Source organism: Callospermophilus lateralis, chromosome 5 (genome assembly GCF_048772815.1).
Source record: "Callospermophilus lateralis isolate mCalLat2 chromosome 5, mCalLat2.hap1, whole genome shotgun sequence".
In the NCBI taxonomy this organism is placed as follows: Eukaryota; Metazoa; Chordata; class Mammalia; order Rodentia; family Sciuridae; genus Callospermophilus; species Callospermophilus lateralis.
Window position 1 is genome coordinate 158,770,610 of NC_135309.1, and position 13,398 is coordinate 158,784,007.

Here is a 13,398-nt window from a genome sequence, read left to right on the forward strand (position 1 = left end):
ACCACAGTGCTGAAACTAATCCTGAGGAATTATCAGGCACACAGAGTATCCTATACAATAACTACCTCAGGCTATTCAAACAAGTTTAAGAAAAGCAAAAGATAAAAATGTCTAAGGAGTTCTTTCAGATTAAATAAGACCAGAAAAAAAAAATTGTATTAGATCTAGGTTAGGAAAAATTTATAAATGCCATTACTTAAGCCTGTGAAGAAATTCAATATGAGATATGAATCAGATGATATTATTTTTTATCAAAACATAGATTTTCTGATTTATTGTTCAGATAAATTTTCTGATTTATATTCATTGTACTATATTTGTCAGAAAATACACATTAATATTTAGTGTTAAAGGAGCATAATGCCACCCAAATTGTTCTTGAGTGTTTACAAAATTAATAAATTCAAGGATACGTGTATACACATATCAGACAGATGATAAAGCCACTGGGCACAATGACAGTTCTTAAACTCGGGTAAAGGTCAGCAGGAAGTCTCTTGCCCAAATCTGGACAATTTTCTTTAAATTTGAAATTATTCAAAGTTCATAAATTTTTTTTAAACTTATATAAGACAGCAAAATGTATTACAATTCTTATTACACATATAGAGCACAATTTTTCATATCTCTGGTTGTAAACAAAGTATATTCATACCAATTTGTTTCTTCTTACATGTACTTTGGATAATAATGACATCACTTTTCACCATGATTTCTAATCCCATATTTTTCATAAGTTCAAAAGAACTTATAAAAATGAAATGATAACATTAGTGGTTTTAAAGAAGGAAAAGAGAGTTTGGGGAGTGTTTGAGACTCAGAAACAAAGTTACTTTCTGTGGGAAATTACTTGGTAATGTTTGTGGTGGCCATAAATGCAGGACTGTAAAACTTAACAGCCTCTGTGCACCAGCAGCTTGTTACTAAATGCAGCCTTCACGGGGTGGGTTAGTGGTTAGGGTCTTTCTCTGGATCTCTGCATAACTATTAAAGCTGGTCACATCCTTCGCTCTGCATATTACACTTTTGTGATCCAGCCAGATGCCACTCACAAAAAGCAGCTGAGATGCACATCCCAAATTTGTTTACGCCCATTAGCTTGGAATCTCTTTACAGTCACGCTGTAAGCAGTAGTATAAAATCCGGCTGCAGTGAAACTCCTTTGTTAATGGATCTTGTCCTTTTTTATTTACTTTTTTATTGCTGTTGTGAAATGCCTGCTCTTGCAGACTACACTGATGTGGGTTCATTAAAAAGAGAAACTCCTGTTACCCCGAGATAGGACAGTGGCAGACAGGAGATGTCCCAGAGGTGTGGGACAGGGAGTGGCGTTAGTAAGAGCAGCCAGCACAGATTCTATAGAGATCTGGGAAAGGATGGCCTCACTGAGGCCAGAGAGTGAAGACCTGGGAGGAGAGTCTTCCAGGCAGAAGCAACAGTCAGAGCCAGCTTCGGGGAAAGTCCCCTGAGTAGACTGAACACGGAGCAGGGAGCAGCCTTCCCTGGCTGCTGTCCCACAGCACTGGCATTTCTTGATCTTGGAGGTCTCCACGGCAGCTTTGGCTTCCTCCTCACCTCTGCATGCATCACCCTCTCAGGGCTACCTGTGGGGACTTCTCCCCTGCTGCATGCTGCCTACCTCTCAGCCTATTGAACCTTGGTGGGAGCCTCCATTACCCCTGACTCCAGCATCGTGCATTCCTCAGAGAACCAGCACCACATGTTTGATGCCAGGGTCTGCTGCCATCTGGAGCAGTAGCCAGGCCTCCAGGGACCCCAGCTAGAGCAGCCTCTGAGGGCCTGCAGAGCGGAGCATATTGAAAAAACTCCCTAGGCCCCCGTGTGCAAGAAGGGTGCCCCAAACTGCCTCAAGAGAATTTTTACTTTTACTCCCTTGAGTCTGAGATGGATATGATCTTGCCAATCCTGAGATGCTCTCAGGCTGTCTTTCTTATAGTCTGGGGGATCTCTCTAGTGGCAGTAGAATCTTTAACCACTGCAACTCCCTTAGCCCCAGTTTTACTCCCTCTTTTCAAGTTCAAGTTTTTCTAATCTTTCTGCTCTCCTTTCACAATATACTTGGCTAAAAGCCACCAGCTATCTCCGTGTTACCCCCTGAATGCTATGTTGTCTAGAAATTTCTTCTGCCCCGTTAAGAAGTCCATCACTTTTAAAATCAACCTCACAGAAAAGTCTCAGGACACAGGCAAATGCAAACAACTTCTCAGCCAGTGCATAACACAATGGCCTCTAGTCCTATTTCCAATAAATCCTCCTTTTTCTCCTTTTGAGCCCTGTCTTCACTGTTCATAATCCTATGACATTCTGGTCTTCTGAGCTCCCACCAGAATTGGCCATCAAACTCCACTTCTAGCATTTCCAGCTTGCATTGGTTTACATCTCAAAATTTCTCTCACCAATTCCAAAAATCTCCAATGCTTATGAACCACATGGTCAAGTTAGTCCCAGAAACAATCCCATTCTCAGCACCAATTGCTGTTTTAGTCAGCTTTTCTGGCCACTGTGACTAAAAGAACTGACCAGCACAATTTTAGAAGAAAAAGTTTTTTGTGGGTCTCACAATTTCAGAGATCTCAATCCATAGACAGCAGGCTCCACTCCTTGGGGCTCAGAACATCATGGTGGAAGAGTGTGGCTGAGGGAAGCAGCTCACATATGATCAGGAAGCAGAGAGAGACTCCACTTGTGAGATACAGAATATATACTCCAGAGCCAGGTCTCCAATGACATACCTCCTCCAGCAACACCCTACCTGCCTTCATTACCACTCATTGAAGCCCAGCAGGGGATTAATTCACTGATTGGGTTAAAGCTCTCATGACCTGACCATTTCTCCTGTGACCTTTCTTTCATTGTCTCACATGTGAGCTTCTGGGGGATACCTCACATCCAAATAATAACACTCCTAGAAGAGAAAAAACAGTTAAATCCACCAAGAAGCCCTCACATAAAATATCAGATCACCTAAATATAAAACCATGCAGAAATCTTACTGAAGCAGATGGTTTTTACATATTTATCTCCATTTTTTATGCTATGCAGCCAGATCAAAATAAGTCTGGTGCTTTCTGCATATAAATAAGTAAATAATATAATTTTTAATCATTGCCTATCTTCTGCTCTAACTGGACTAAAATGAAAAAGAACAGAAAAGGAAAAACTGCTCTTTAATCCTGAAGCCTTTTTTCTTTCTTCAGCTTTGTTTTGGATAGTTCAGTTTCTGATTTTGGGGTTTTTCACGTACCCATTCTGTCAGTGGTCTGTTCCCACTTTTATTCTTTCTTTTTTTCACCTCTATTTACTCCTTTTTTTCCTACCTTTAAATTGGTGTAACTCCAAAATAGACATGTTTTAAAATCCCAGTCTACAGATGAATAAAGCTTTATTACTTGTTGATTTCAATTACAAAACTCCAGCCTTTTTCATCTTCTTTAACGCTAACCTGGTTGGGTTTGTATCTGTGCACAGACTGTCCCATCTCTCATCTCTGTTTAGCTCCTGGCTGCTTTGGTCTTCAGGTGAGGGCTCAGGTGAGAAGGCTGGAAGGACTTGGCATCTAGTAGGTGTGAACTTGGATGACTGCTCTGGCTCCTTCCTCTTACCACTTCACACTTCTGGAAAGACACGTTTCGGTTCTGCTCAGTACTACTTTATGAAATTTTCTCCTCTCTATTTTTACCCCTGTGACTCATGCAGTGACAACCTCAAGCCATTCTTCCTTGTTAGTGCTTGTTTTTAGTTGCATCATTATTAGAAGATTAAAATTCTCTGTGTTACAGTTTAGACATGAGGTGTCCCCCAAAAGCTCATGTGTGTGCCAATGCAAAAAAAGTTCAGAGGTGAATCAATTGAATTATCAGCATCTTAACCAAATCAGTGCATTAGTTCCCTGATAGGGATTAGCAAGTGGTAACTGTAGGCAAATATGGTGTGGCTGGAGAAGAAGGGTCACTGGAGGCAGGCTTTGGGGTATGAACTCTTTCTGCTTCCTGAGTGCCATGCTCTGGGCTGCTTTCCTCCACCACAGCTTCCACCGTGATATGCTACCTCACCTCTGGCCCAGAACAAGGATGCTGGCCATCTGTGGACTGAGACCTCTGAAACTGAGAATCCCAAAATAAACTTTTCCACAGTAAAATTGGTCTTATCAGGTCTTTTGGTCACAGCAGCAAAAAAGCTGACCCTGAGTGCCACTTTTCATGATATTACAAATTAACTAGCGAATTTAGGTGCTATCTGCTTGTATATCCATTACTGAGAAAACTTACAACTTTTATAGAATGTCACTTGTGGAGTGACATTGAGGCTGGCCAGTTGCATAACTGTTGTTTTGTTTTGAATTAGAGATTTAAAATCATCACTTCTACTTCCAGCAACCCTCTGTGATTATTTAGCTCCATCTATGAGTGTTACCCCATGAACTATTTTCATAAGTTCTGGTTATTACAATTGACGTCATTTTTTTTTTTCTTTTTTCAGGCTCAATTTGTGATGCCAATCTTAGCAAACTGCCCTCAAAAGTCCGTTTTCATTCAGTCAAAACTGTGGGAAAGAAACAGAATTTCCACAGGGTAACATAGGATTAATTCCTTTCTCCTTCTTTTATTCTTTCTTTTTCAGAATTAAAAGCAAAACAGAATGTAGACATTTGCAATCTAAAAGATAAGTCATTCACTGTTATGCTTGATTTTATTTTGAAAACTTAAAAAAGAAATGGCCTGATCCTATCAGCCTGCATGGGTGGAAGACCCTGCTGGCTCAGGGCAGCGGGGCCACAGTAGAGGAGCTCACTGGGCTGGAAATCTGCAAAGCCGGGGAGCACACAGTGTCAAACATTTGTTCGGGTTTGTTTCCTTCCTTCCTTAGTCCTCAGTGGAATTAGATGAAATCTCCAGACTGAAAGTAAAAATCTCAGACGTAGGTTGGATGGCTGATTCCCATCAGTTTGACATTGAAAATTGAAGAACAACAACAACAGAAGTCACTGGAAACATGAAATAAATGGACTGAACTTTTATGCTGCTGCCACTTTTCCTGAGGGAGGTGTGGGAGGGTGTAGGCACCAGGGAAAGGGGACATTGAGGAGGCCAGGGCAGGGCCGGATCGAAGGAACACAGAGAAGGTCTTCTGATGAGGTCAACTCCTGCTCGGCAAAAGTGCTCGTGGACACAAGCAGGGACCATCCGACAGACACTCCACACTCATGCTCCTCAGCAGGGGACTCAATAGAAAAACTAAAACAGACACTTGCACACAGGGGCACCAATCAATATTAATGAGGACCTCGTAGACAGGGGAGGAGAGAAGGAAGGGAGGAGATTCCACAGACCATAAAAAGAAGAAGCCAAAACTCCCCACCAGACTCCCCCTTCTCTTCTCTGTCTGTCACCTTTGCAATAAGCCTGCTCTGGCTTGCTGTCTCTGTGTCCTGTCCTTCGATTCTTGGCTGAAGAGAGACAATGAGCCCAGCATCCCTAGATGGTAGCAGTTGCTTTCCCATCAATGTCGTCTTCAGGATGTTCAGTGAAATGTCTGTTTGATTATGGGAAGTTTCTAAAGCTAACTGCCCTGACTCTGCATAATGTTTCCTTTGAAGTTACCAAAGCAACATGTTTAAATCCTTCTATCTTATGTGCAAATTATTGTTAAATATGCAATGAATTGTAATCATAACTGCATTTGTGTTAGAGGATTTTTAATATGATGGGGTACCCAGGACACATGACTTGACCTTCAATGAAGCAAAACTAAAAACTAGGTGTTGTTTTAGATTTTCTTCCACTTGCAACATTTGTTTTTCTAGTCTTAAACATTACCTGATGTTTCCTAGAAATAATTTGAGCTTAGGTAGATATTCTTCATTATCAAGATTCTTCAGAATTTGTTTTAAAACCTGTATTTATAAGTATGTATCGGTATTCAAAGGCCCCGAGAATTGAAAAGACAACTGTTAGAATCAGCTTCATCAGATATCCAACAGTTCTCTACAGGCCAGGTTTGACATTTGAAAAAAACGGAAGTATTGTTCCTATGCATCTGTAAAAACCTATGGTGTTATCTAGTTCTACAAATGTACCACATGAGGTTCTTTCTCAAGGACTCACGGAGGCTATTTATGTTACTAGAAGAACACAATTTAATGGTAAAAATAACTCATCAAACATAGTTATTTTCCCCCTCTGGTAATAGTGTTTGTCCCTGGGAGTATTGTTTTCTCATGGGAATATTCTCCAGTTCCATCTATTTACCTGCAAATGCCATAATTTTATTCTTCTTTATGGCTGAGAAACTTTCCATCAGGTATTTATACCATTTATAACATTTTCTTTAATCATTCATCTGTTGAAGGGCACCTATGTTAGTTTCATAGCTTGGTTATTGTGAATGGAGCTGCTATAAATGTTGATGTGGCTGCATCACTGTAGTATGCTGATTTTAAGTCTTTGGGGTATAAGCCAAGGAGTGGGTTAACTGGGTCAAATGGTGGTTCCTTTTCAAGTTTTCTAAGGAATCTCCGTACTGCCTTCCATAGGGGTTGCATCAATTTGCAGTCCCACTAGCAATGGATGAGTATAACTTTCTCCCCACATCCTCACCAACATGTCTTGTTACTTGTATTCTTGATAATTGCCATTCTGACTGGAGTGAGATGAAATCTCAATGTAGTTTTGATTTACATTTCTCTAATTGCTAAAGATGTTGAACAGTTTTTCATTTATTTGTTGACTGATCATATTTCTTCTTCTGTGAAGTGTTCATGCAGTTTCTTTGCCACTTATTGATTGGGTTATTTGTTTGTTTGGTGTTAGGTTTTGGAGTTATTTGTGTATTCTGGAGATACACAAGTCCAGAGGCCCATCACGAGGAGCCAGTTGTTCCTTCACCAACCGAGGACGGCATTTCTGGCCTTCAGCCATGTAGTCATGGCTCTTGGCTGTGGCCCTATGTGTGACCTCAGCAGGATGACATATTCTAGTTTAAACAGACACCGTGCATTGCATCTGGCAATCTTCTCCTGGGCATGGGAACCCCGTCTGACTGTGAGAGCAGAAAGAAAACTTGCTGTGGACTTTTGGAAAAAGTTTTCCACCCTCATCATGACAAGAAATTTGTCAGCATCCTGATGCTGACTCTCCCCTTCCTCCATCATAATAGAATTTTCAGGGGGAATCCAGGCCCCATTATAGGAACCACATTTCCCAGAGAAACTCTCAGGTAGGTTGAATGATATGCTGAGTTTTGGACAATGGTAAACTAAAGGCCAGGGCAGCTCATGGGATTCTTTGTGAACACAGAAAAGACGAAGCATGCCAGGCCCAGTAATCCCAGCAGCCAGGAAAGCTGAGGCAGGAGAGTTGCAATTCAAAGCCAATCTCAGCAGCTTAGTGAGGCTCTAAGCAACCTAGGGAGACCCTGTCTCAAATAAAAAGTGGGCTAAAGGGCTGGAGATGTGGTTGAGTGGCTCAGTGGTTATGGGTTAAGTACCCCTTGCCAAGAAAAAGAGAGAGAGAGAGAGAGAGAGAGAGAGAGAGAGAGAGAGAGACAAAGCATGCAAATACTTATTTTTCTTGCTTCCTTTCTTCCTGTTTGTACAAAAGAAGTTGTAACTACTAGTCCTAGAGAGACCATTGTGTACCATGCGATGCAGCCAGACCCCTAGGGATAGTGGAGCAGAGTAGTATGATGAACATGTAAGTATCATTTATCATAAAATGCAAGAACATCTCTGCATCCATCAACCTAAGAATGCTATATCTTAACAAAACTCTCATGAAATTTTGCCGCAGGCTGGCTGGGCAAAATAACCAGGGGGCGAGTGACAAGGAACTTGTGAAGTTGATACAGTGGAAGCCCCTTTATTGTAGGACAGTAGGGGTCGGTATATATCTCAATAGATTAATTAAATCCAGTCCAGGTAATTAACATTGGAAACGACCAAACTTCAGGGACGCTGGTGCGTCTTCTGCTGCTGACTGTAGCGTCCCCGGGCAGCCCCAGACGGCCCCAGGGAGTGTCCCCGACTCAAACTGCCACCGGGCACAGGGAGCAAGAGCCTGCGAGACTGTGCCTCCAGGTCATGTCTGGGTTTGGGCTCGCAGCAGTGGTGTCCTGCTCCCTGGGAGGGGGATGCCGCTTAGAAAGTCCCTGCTGCACTGTGACCGGCTCACACACTCCAAAGCTGCTGTGAAGCTTCACGCACCCTCCGGTAACAAAAAGTATTTAGTAGTAGCCTTTTGCAATTCCTTTCTTAATATTCCTTCCTCCTCTGAACCTTCTTCCTCTTCCTGACTAGAGTTCCTGGGCCCTTATCAACACATGCCCTAACTGTTCTTGGTTCCACTGGGGTGCCTTCTTCCCTTAGTAATTTACCTAACACCCCTTCCATATTTTCATCACAAAGATAATACGATACACCAAGACAAAACAAGACACAAATATACTGTATCAATCTTCTCCATTTTCTCGAAATGGCTATCCTTCCTCTCGTCCTATCTACTTCTAGAGATGAGAAGATTTGCTCCAGTCCTATCTAGGGACGGGCAGCTTTTCCTCGTCACTTACCCCCGAGCGTCCTGGGGTTCTCTGTAGGGGCCACCATCTGTCGCAGTCTGGCTGGGCAATGTAATGGGGGGTGACAAGCAACTTGTGAAGATTGATACAGCGGGAGCCGCTTTATTACCGGACAGTAGAGGTATATATACATAACTGAATACACAGCTTGTTTCAATTTAGCATCATCCAGTTACAGCAATCAGTCATTAAGGAATCCTCATCATCTTAATAATTATACACAGCTTAACTTAATTAACATCATTAGATACAGCAGTCAGTCATTAAGGAATCTCTATCATCTTAATGGCTCGCTGGCGTTACTTCTCAAACCACTCCTTGTGGCAAAGTGCCAGGCACCATCTTGACTTGTTTGTGGCCCTCATCAGAATTTAGGTTTGGGGTGCAGACAACTGAACCTAATGTTTAATACACTGATAAAAAGAGGCCAACAAATAACATCTTTCGTTTTTCACATAGTTGACTGAGGGCATGTTCCCAAGATATTGGCAGCCATCTTGCTGTCATGAGGAGCCACATCTGAGGGAGACAGAGGTACCTTCTCTGACCAAGGTAAGTGGAACACAGAACCTGAAACAGTTAAATGACAAGGACCAGCCATCATCAGCTACCAGAGGGAGAAGGGGCTCCTCCAAAACAGGATCACCTGTTGTGGATTCCAGAAGTGCTCCCTGTCAGGTGTGTAACATGGCAACATCTCTGCAGCCCTGGCCCTCTTCCTTTGCCACTGGAGATGGACATTCATAACTCCCAGCCCTCCTCACAAGGGGCAGGGCCTGGCACTGCTCCTAAGTAATGTCACTGGAGCAGGGGGTCCTGCCCCTCTCTGCTTCCCGGTTCAGCAGTGGGGAGTCCCTGCTGTCTCCTGACTGTAGAATGAGAAGCCGGTGAGGTCCAGGTGGGGCAGCCGCGTCGAGACGGGCAGCAGCTTCCTCAGGAGGAATGAGGCCTCCTGCCCATCCACATGGAGCCCGCTCCTGACTGAGGAAAAGCACACACTGCACTTGGGGGCGCTGTTGCAACCCACATCTGGAGAGCATGTTAGATAACAGACTGATGTTGAAGACACCCCAGCTAGTGGCTGCCACCACGAGTGGTTCAGAAAACTATGATCAATCAAAGGAAGCTCCAAGTTCATTTTCCCCTCATAAAATTAACCAATATTATATTTCTAATGTCTCCTTCCAGCAAAGATTTCTTATGCAAATTTGAACATATGTATTTCTTTTAAATACTTGACAAAAATTAAAACTCAACTCCACAACTTTGGTATCTTCCTTTATAAATGGATCACAAATCTCGACTCCATAGTTATAACTATGAAGTTATATATAACTTCAGTTATAGTCCACTCTGAACAAAATGTGTACATGAAGCAAGTGAAACAAGTACTTGTGGAGATTTTAGGCAGAACAAGAATAATCTTCCAAGAACTCCAGTAAAATAGGTCTTTGGATATAGCTGTTTATTCCCCTTAAACCCACCTGGCCATGACTGTTGGCTCCACGAGTTCAGGACCAGAGAGGCTGCCTTGGAAAAGGTATCTACAAGGGAGTATGGTCCTGAAAGGAATTTTTCTACAGAATTTTGACTAAATTATTTTTCTTAGCTCCTGGCAAATGTTTAAACAGGTTCTAACATTAATCTCCAACATTAAAAATTAATCAGGATAAATGAAGGACCCATTACTATAACTGTGGTGAACTACTTTATCAGAAAGTCGACAATGAGACAATTACAGAGTTTAAACAGAAGGACAGAACGTGGACAGTGCTTGGGAGGGCCATTTCCCACTTCTTTTTAAAGTACACGAAAAGAGCAAGCTTCCTGCAGAAACGCGTGTTGAGTGGCGCAGTATCCTGTGAGGAGCCCCTGACACAATCGGGACGGGGCGGTCCTTCAGGAATCCTAATACCAGGCTAGAATGGGAGCCCGCCCTCCAGGCCTGGCCAAGGTGCAGCAGCCACGTGGACACGCGGACAGATTTAGTCAACTCCAGTCTCCAGTGGGAATTCCAAGGCCGGGGTGCCCCAGGGAAGCAAGCTCCTTGTCAGGGACACAGGTACTGAAGGCAAGAGGGCCAACCCAGCACCTCAGTGGGCCGCCCACAGCCCACAGAGGAAGAGGGCTAGCAGGAACTCCCATAAACACAAAGGGACAGCTGTCCAGCCCTGCAGGGACTTCACAGAGGGATCTGGAGAGGGAGGCTGGCAGGAAGGAGAGTGAAAGGAGTATGACTGCAGAAAGAGAAATGGGGAGAAGTAGGCAGCGGTGAGGGGCAGGGCCTTCTAAATGGGCCGAGGGGTAAACATCAGCACAGTTAGAAGCAGAGCTGCAGCCTGGATGCTCCTGAAGCCCACAACCTGCTGCAGAGACGTGTGAGCATGCTGCATCCTAAGCTGGTGTTTTAAAAATAATTTTCCAGGGAACATTATGCAAATTCACTACACAGTCGGGTGCGACTGGGATGGAAATGGGAGGAGACATATACACAATGAGGGGGTTACAATGATACACTAATGGGATTGCAGGGTGTGGGGCCTCAATTTATTCTCTAAACAAAGTACCATTGCACATGGGTCTCTTGAGATTCCAGGGCGAGTCAGCATTCCTCATGGCCTTTTTGCAGACTAGCATCATGCAACAGAGGGGTAAGGAGCCAGTCATCAGGCCCGTTCCTGAGATGGTTCTGTCCAGCTCACTGACACCCACAGAGGACAAGAATCCCCAGGAAGCAAGACACAAGTTCTAAGAGGAAATTGTTCAGAAACCAGACTGTTCCTGCAAACTCCGAGTGGAAGCCATTGGAGTCTCCGCCAAGCCTGCTTCTGAAGGGCCTCAGCCTTCTCTCCAGGCCCCACTGGTTACAGAACTTCGGAAGCCCAGCACAAATCAAGATGTGCAGCCCCTTCTTTAAACACTAAGACCCAAGATGACCACAAGCGTATGTCCTGGGGTTCTTCTAAGTGTGGGATCTTGTATAATTGCTGGGTCACAGGTTCATGGCATCCATGACTTTCCGCCTCCCTGAAAATATTTAAGAGGCAGCGTGTGCTGCCTGATCAGAACACACATGTGAAGGACGAGTTTGACACAACATGGAAACAACAGCAACCAGAAGTCCCACATGTTGCTTCAATTCCTTATGAAACCCAGAGAAGCCCCTAATAGCTCCCCCAGTGGTGCTGCATCTCCTACCTGGATGTGAAAGACGGCTGGGGAGACCATCCCTGGGAACATGAGAGACACGTTCCTTAAAATAACAGGTGCCTCCGAGGGCAAAGTGCCACATTAATGTGGCAGCTTACGGACTGCAAAGCACCAGAGCACTTCAGAAAAGAGGCAAGAACATTAAGAAATTAACTAACTACCCCTGATAGCACCTGGATAGAATAAGAGGCACCAGAGACATGTAAGTCCTGGATGTTCAGGAGGTAAGGGATTTATTGAAGTGGAATCCCCCGAAGAACAAATTTAATCCCCTCAACAATATTTAAACGAAAAGATGAGGGACCGTAGCAAACAAATTATTCCCAAAAGGAAAGAGTTAAATATTATCACTGCAAATGTCATAATAATGCCACTTAGTAATTTTGACCTCTCCCAGTGTAACTCTGCAGCCAATTCACAAAATGATAGGGTGTAAAGTTCTTATTGTACACAAGAGTGCCAGAAAAAGTGGCAACCCTGTTGATTTCACGGTCTTTTGAATACAAAATGTAAGTCCTCATCACCTGTTGGCATTATTTATTCTTTGTACCCTTACAAATTAGTCTCTGTTTTCCTGTGATATTGTCAGAGATGATTGGCAGAAGCATCCTTTCTTCACCAAGAGATCAATACAGTGTGTTATGGGAGCATCAAGCTAAACTCACGCCACCTGACTTTACATTCTCTGCTTGACCTTGCTCCTTGTCAGAGACTGACATGTGTCAAGTGGTTCTCAGAGAATAGCTGTGTTGCTGTTCCCTGGAGGTCCGTGGGTGGGGTCTGAAAGCAGGGGGGGGAGAAAGGAAGGAGAGGCTGTCTGCAGATGAGCCACCTTGTGAGGGAGGGCCTCTGCCCATCTTGGACTGTGGGCAGAAGGTCATCTCTGGCAGAGGATCTCAGGTATGTTTCCCTCACAGAGGATAATGTGTCTGCCCTTCCTTCAGGCCACAAGGGCTCAATAGGACCTGCTATATGCCTGTCTGGAATTTCAAGGGGCCTGGGTGTCTGTGTTCAAGTGAGCAGCATCGCACAGACCGCACGGCATGGCCAAGTGAGGCTGGTGGTCACAGACTTCTAAAGAGCAATGAGGTGAGGTGGGCAATGAGCTGCAGGAGGGGGACCTGAAAGCCAAATGCTTTTCCCATAGTTTATATTACATTTTAGGCCCAGAAGGGAGAATCGGACGCTGCAATAGAGACAGAGTGATCAACTGCATGGACAAGGGAAAACCATGCAGGACCCAAGAGTTGGCAGATCCTGGACTGTGCCGGTGGCATCCATCGCACTCACAGGCTCTCTTCTCAGTGTGGATGTTGCAAGAATGGCCATCCCATACTCTCCTTCATTTTAACATGTGGATTGGTCCTGTGAAGCCCAGCACTCCGACCATATGTTGGGGAGGCAGTGCTGAAAAAGTCGTTCACAGTCCCCGCTTTGAGGAGCCTCCTTAGTGGGAAGACAGCTAATGTCACCCCTATTTCTGTGTCTTAAATCACCACAAGTCCATAAACTGTCCTCACCCGCTTGGCCTCTGGCAGGTCATCCACCAACCTCCTCCCTCCTCAGCACTTGAGCCTCATCTCCAGGACAAAGGAG